Genomic DNA, 7172 nt, shown 5'->3' on the forward strand with positions numbered 1-7172 from the left:
GTGAAGGCCTTTTGCCTCAAAGGTCTGAATTTATCTCATGCAGCTTCGCATTTCCTTTAGGTGCAAGCCCACAAATATCTGCTAAAAACAACTGCAGAAATCTTGCAAATTCATGTGTCTGTGTGTTGGTTCCAGAAAAATCTGACCTAAAGTTCTGCAAGCAGTGCTAATTAAAACATCTGAATTATCCTGCAGGCACTGTTTTGGGTATGTGCTGGAAGAATACTCTGCTGGTGCTTTATTAGCCAGCACACGTAATTGCAGTAAAACATTTCCTGTGTCTCAAGGTTCCAGCACCAGGACGTGCTGGTAGAACTGAGCAATGCGGTTGGGCACAGCCTGTATGCTTGGTGCTGTAGGTTGTGTTTTTTAGCATGGAATCTTGGCCGTTTCACCCCTTCTGCAAATCGGTCAATTTGCTGCCCTATCAGGTGAGCTGTAGATCTATGCAGCTGGTGAAGGTAAATGGAAATTGCCTTTATGGTTTGGTAGCATTCTTGGTTCTTCAGTTCCTCCTTGATTGGGAAAGAATAGCTAGTTAATGTTTCCATTTTGCAACCTGTATCCATAATCACAACCCTGTATTGTTTAAAGCAGTAGGATGCAATACAGTAGATGGCTTCAACCATACTAAGACCTTCTTTTGAGGACTGGTAATCTGGCACAAACTTCTTCTGATTTTCCACAGAGTAAGTATGGAGGAGCCTTTTGTTTTTCTTCCAAATGCCTGCTTTCAATACAGTTGTACTATTAGCAGCTTTTTTTACTATTGCTTGTGGAAGTCAATGTAGTTAAAACTTCCTCAATGTCTTGCTCCCAGTTTATGTGCTGTTCTCTCTCTCTGAGCAGAAAGCTCACACCTGCATTAGAAACCTGTTCCCATGGAGTGATCAAAGCAGCATGCAGTGCAGATGGGGCTGGTGGGCATAGTGTGCGGGATCAGCCTGAGGGGATTAGAGAGACCTAAGAGCCATTAAGAGCATGCAGAACAAATTAGGCTTGGTTTTTTGGATGTTTTGTCGATCTCTGCATGCCATCTCCGGCTTTCCAAGTGTGAAGCAAATGCCTTCACAAGTATCTTCTGCCTCCAAGAGCCATTGGCGTGGCCTGCACTGTATATAGCCAATCTGCCATGTCTAATCAAGCTGTTATTAGTGGTTATTTTTAAAGGTAGAGTACTGCCCTGTCAGACATAATGGTGATGTAAATTAGTAAAAGATTGCTTCAGTCCACATCTCAGAGAATTGTTTAAAATATCTTTTGTATCTTCAGAACTTGTAGATGGTTTCATTTTCAACTGCCACAGATTTTACACAGAATGGCATTTAAATCCCTTATCCGTTGAGGATTGAAGTTCCTGGCAAGCAGAGAGTGCTAAAAGGGAAGAATTTTCGTGTTCTTGCCCTGCAAAAGCAGCAGGCTCCCCAGCAGGTCCGTGAGGAGCACCTGCCTGTGCACAACCACAAGCTCTCCCCTCTCTGACCTTCTCCATGTCACTGTGAAGGACAAGTATAAGGGTTTTGCCCTTAGTCTGAAGACAGGTGACAGTAGAAAACAATTACTGCCCTCTTTGGCAGTCTCATTAGAAAGGCCAAGAGTTCAGTGGGAACAGGGACAGCTCTTTCATGCCCAGCAGCAGAAGACCTAGGACAAAGCTAAGCTGCAGTTGAGGCACACTGCTGAGAAAGCAGCAGTGTTTACGCCTCTTCCTTCCTTGCTTGGTAGATAGGGGCTGCATTTAAATGGCCTTTGTCTGGCACTTCTCATGAACACTCCTGAAAAAGATGAAGGTGCCTGGGAATCAGCCCAGTTCTAGTGTTGAAAGTTCAGTATTCTGCTGCAATACAATTGCTCTTTCATGAGTAGCTGGGAGTAAGTGTACTGAAATAGAAGATTTAGGGCCTTTTTTTTTTTTTTTCCCTCCTCCATTATTATTGTTTCTTCTTTTTATCATAGCCAAAATCTACAGTCTTTTATGGGGACACTGGAGCAAACTGTGTGTCAGAGATCAAAGGAGTCACATCCTCAGAAACATGCAGATTGAGCAACCTTCAAAATAGTATGATAGTGCTCTTTTTTGTGGTTTCATAGGCTATTTATGTATAAATCTTTAAGCCACAGTGACGCAGGATGTGGTGCTAACACGGTAGCTGAAAGGCAAGCACCGTTCTTGGACAGGTTTAGGTGCCATACTTAGCTTTGCAGGGATTAAATTTAGAATGGAAGAATAGACTGCCAAGGGTAGAGCTCTGTCCCTGAAAACCATCTGAAATACCAGGATCGGTTCAGTATGCAAAATCCAACTCAAATCATCAATCAGTGCACAAAATGTGCACAAAACTCAGTCATGGAGAAACGATGCATCAGTCATCCAACCGTGAAGCAGTTTTAGTGGCTATGCCTTTAAGTGAGTGTGACTGGGGTTCCCGTTTTAGTGATGAGGGTGTCTAGTGCATTTTGAATTTTTCCTTTGTTTTGTTTTTTGCCAGCTTGTCCTGACATAAAACAGAACTGCAGAGCATCACTCCCCTAATAGCTGCATTCACAGGGTTTTCCACAGCTGTGTTCTGGCTAGAGAAAGGGATAGCTCTTGACACACCTTTTTCTCCCCAGTATGATGCATAGTTTGGCAAAGTGATTCTTGAAGTTATGAGTTGAAATAAAGGCTAAATTTTATCAAAGCTGTCTTCCGTGTTTGCCTGAAGACTTTAAATCAGTATAGATCCTGTAGCGGTAAATACAAAGGAAATAACAGAAAAGCTGCCACTGGAATCTAAATATTTACCACCAGCAATGAAACATTTCCAGACTTGTTCACTGTATTTCCCATTTTAAGCATGGGAAATGCTGTTGCTACTGCAGTAAAATTACATGCTACAGGTAGGTAAATACTCTTCTGACAAGGGAAAAAAGTACCTACTGTACTCTGTTGCAGTCCTTCTTTCTGTATGGTAACATTTTTAACTAATCCAGAGACTGGCTTACTAGAAGTTGATAAAATACTGATCTTTCATTCTTTCTGACGTGTAAGACATAACTTACAGTGTAATGGCATATTGTCCAGGAAAAATTAGATATTTTGAGGGAATTCAGAAGCATCTGTGAGAACCAAGAGGTAGCTGCATCCCTTTAAACCATGTCTCTTCTTCAGTGTAGAAATACAGACAAAAAGCTGTATTTTCTGCCTTAAGACAGCATTTTGATTTGTTAACATTCAGATTAAGAGTAGATGGTTGTCTTGGGGAGGAGGGCATCCTAAGATACCCTAAAGACAGATTGATGTTCTAGGAAGCTTTATTTTGGAATGACATCCTCTTAACCAAGAGGATATTTCCCTTGTTGTCTGCTTTGCTCCAGAGCTCATGCTTTTAATTTTTGCAGGGGAGCACAGCTGTCATGGTGGATTCTACTTCTTAAAACTGTTTTGGTAACTGACTTTCATGCATTTCCCTCGAGGGGAGTCTACCACAGCTTAACCAGCTAGCTATAATCATATAAATTGCAGTTTAGCTATATAAAAATAAAAGCAGATGCAGTTTTCTAGCAGCTGAGGTACAGCTGGTACCATTTTTAGTATCTCTACGTTTTTGTAACACTTTCTTCTATTCACAGCCTGGTACTGGGATAGTAGAACAAATTTTATTCCTATTAAGGAAGCAGATTGAGGCTAATATTTTTCTTCTAATATTATTAGTTTTGTCTTATGTAAGAATCAAAGCAGTCCTTTACATATTAAATTGCATCCACCCATGCTCCATTTGGAAACTTGTGTTGCAACTGGAGCTTATCCAAACATAATAGCAGTAATGCCTAATGTCCATAACAACAAAAGAAAATACAATTAAACAATCTTTTGTAACAAAGTTGTTTGAAAACTCCTAAACAAGCTCTGTTGTTTGAGTGTAGCATTGAGTGACTACCCCTGGGAAAGTACCAGAGGGGGAATATAGATTTCCAAAGGAAAAAGGGGCAAAACAGAGTTTTTTCAACATGGCCAGAGTTATTTTTCTGTGATTGAAAGCTGTAGGTACTAGTGAAACACTGAGGTCCCAGGCATGCTAAACATGCCTTGAGGAAGCATGGCAGAAGAGAATCCAGACCTGCTGACCTCTAGCTGTCCCACCTCTGGGACCTGAAAGCCTCTCCCATATCCCTAGGACAAGGTTAGGGATGGGTCTGTCCTGCACCGAGTCATGGCCTTGAGCAGTCAGCGTAAAGATCCTGTAAAGAGGATCCTGACTGAGTTTGGACTAGGGGATGCAAGTAGGATGCCAGGTATGGCCTGAAATGAGGTTCAGGAACTACTGAAAATAGTCCAGCACAGGGCCACTAAATGGCCCAGCATGACCCAGGGAGATCAGTACTGGGAGCCTCAGGAGTTTCTTATCATCTGAGCTTTTGTGCTCATTTTACAGCCAAGCTTCCGCCACTGATTTAGGACTGTAGAAGCATTTGTGTCCATAGTAGAGAATAAAGGCTTGTCTGGAACGCCTGGGAGTTGAAAAAGACACCAAAATTTCCTCTGTGTGTCAGGTTTTTGGCAGCAGCAAAACTCCACAGGGACTACTGTTTGTCTTTACACAGCGATAAATACTCAGATTGCTTTGGCAACCGCCAGGCTTTTATTCAGAGATTAGCTTTGCATATCTTTATTAATTTAGAAATCAGTTGGAATCCTGACCATTGGCGTTTAATGACTTCCTGTTATTGTCTAAAATGCTTTTTATAGATAAAACTCCTACTTTCATTTTTTGCTGGGGGCTGTGGGGAAGCATCGTCTCTTTTCTGCAGTCACTACATCAGCAGTGAATTTTTCCCTAACAACCTTTTAATTTGAGGTTAAATTGCCATGGGCTGGAGCTTTTGCTTTTCTTTTTTGGAAAGTCAGTTGCTCATGCCATCCTTGTAAGGTATTCTTCAAAACCATAAGATGCATATGTTTGAACGGAGGACATGTTCAAAGACCTCTGGTTTGCTGGTGTCAGTTGAAAAACAGTTCTGGTCTCCTCCATTTGCATTAGCATTTGATTTCTCCTTCAGAGATGTCAGCCAAGGAATACTGGAGGGCAGCTAGGTCAGCTGGCTGAAGACCAGCAAACTCATTTTGCAGGACTGTGATCAGCAGAGAATGACACCAAGCAAGTGTTAGCCTAGGCTAGAGTTTAACAAGCACCTCTGAAATAAACCCGTAAGTTCTGATGTCTTGCTTCTGCCCATGTCTTATTTTCTCTTCAGTTTGTTCTGTTTTGTTACTGGTCCTCTGCAGACTTTTCTGTCTGTTTCTGTTTCAAACTTCAAAAGCTTCAGTTACTACAGAGACACACAAGAGCATGGAGACCCATGCAGCATCTGAAACATCAACCACTGGTGCCAGGCTCTGTGAAAAGTCCACCCAGGTTCCAGGTGAGAAGACACCCACCAAATAGGACCTCCACAAGGAAAGCCAGAAGACCATGTGTCGGCATACCCAGCCTCCAGCACTAGGCAGCAAGCACTCAGGGGCAGCACGCACAAAGTGCTCTCACAGGTGCCATTTACAAGCCCTACTGAGGGAAAGCTGCTCTTCATTAGCTCTGGTCTGGGCTTGCAAAATGAAGGAGAAAGAGAAGACCAAAGGTGTCAGCCACCCCAAGAAGTGGGAAGATATGATGGCTGAAGATGCAGCCTAACCGACTGTGCATTTTCTGTCTGGGCATTACTGTGGTTAGTGGTGCCAATGGGGTTGTTGGCAAATATAAAACACCATGGTAAGTTAGGTGTATCTTCAGTTGGCCCAATGTGCAGCATGTGTAGATGCAGAAGGGTGTTTAGTTTAAAAGGAGGGGTTTGTCCTAAAGATTTTACAGGGGAATTTTAAAGAAAGATTATTTAAATGATAAATTGTCAGGAACAATGTGATGATATGAACACTGGAAGAGACCAGGGCGAGCAGAGGCTAGCGTGTAGCAAAGGAGTCTACATGCCAGCACGAGTATCAGTTGTGAACAGGAATGTATGTCCATTTAGGAAGAGTTTTTTACTTTATTTATTTATTTATTCTGAAAAGGAACAAAGTGATCAGGATTAAAGGGGTAAACAGACACAGGTGAGATATAAAATATTTAGGCCCAGAATCAAATGGTTCTAACATAGACTGGAACTTCACCCTTTGTGGGCAAAGTTTGCTGCTGCTCCCAGCAGTGCTGCTGCTCTGCTAGAGCACAAGCACAGCCCTAAGGAAGCTTTTGTGTTAAGTCATTAACATGTTTTAAAGTTAATATAATGCTTCAAGAGAGGAGCAGCAAAGTTCTTCAGAGAGGGGGTAATTTTTTGACAAAGGCAGCCATGCCTTAAACACCAAATAAATTCTGTGCAGAAGAGTTCAAAGGTGAAGACAGATAATTGAAACAGACACATACTGTATTCCTAAAAAAAAACCTGCTGGGAAGGGAAAATGCATTTTGGAGGAAGACATGATTCATGTCTTCCTACATGATCCAGCCATTATTTTGTGCAAAGCCTGACCAAACCAAACAACACAAAATCCCAGAACAGGATTCAGGAAAAGGTTGGAGAGTGCACATGCATATAGTTGTGGAGAAGGTAGGAAATCAGGGAATGAATGCAGTACTAGCAGAAACACTTTATGCAGAAATCCCTTTGTGAAAAAATGGGTGTAGTAGACTGAAAAATCTAGTAAACCTGTCAACTTTTCACATGGAGTTCAGATACTTGAAAAAGCTGAGGTCAGTATTTTACCTGCAATCTGCATGTTCAGTGCTGTTCAGCTCATAGGAGACTAGAACAGGAGTCCTTAGGGCTGGGGCATATATAGTGTTGTGAAAGGAGCTGATAGGTCACATCACCCAGCTCGTCCCATATGCTTTGTGGTTCTGTACTTGCTCGTTTCCCACAAGTCCTCTTGCTCCAAATCATCCTGTGAGAAGTACCTGTAAGGTACTCTTGAATTAATATGAATATAGGTTTTATCTAGCTTTGTTTTGTTTCTCATCTCCTATTTTACCCTGCTGGAGATATTCCCCCTTTCTGTCACACAAAGTCCCACCAGATAAATGTTTGACTTGAAATCCAAAGGGGCCATTGCATGAAAGTCTCCCAGACACATCTCAGAGAATGCAACGTTTTGCACTCAACCAGACGCTGCAGAAAGAGGGTGCTATGAATGTTTTATT

At 42.0% G+C, this 7172-nt stretch overlaps 1 protein-coding gene across 1 annotated transcript in view; it reads left to right on the forward strand.

Annotated features, from left to right (window-relative positions):
- Positions 1-7172, forward strand: part of LPAR1 (lysophosphatidic acid receptor 1) — a 48754-nt gene that overhangs the window by 33854 nt on the left and 7728 nt on the right. The window lies entirely within an intron of this gene.

The sequence above is a fragment of the Chaetura pelagica genome, unplaced genomic scaffold, assembly GCF_000747805.2.
Source record: "Chaetura pelagica isolate M959 unplaced genomic scaffold, ChaPel_1.0 scaffold391, whole genome shotgun sequence".
Taxonomy (NCBI): domain Eukaryota; kingdom Metazoa; phylum Chordata; class Aves; order Apodiformes; family Apodidae; genus Chaetura; species Chaetura pelagica.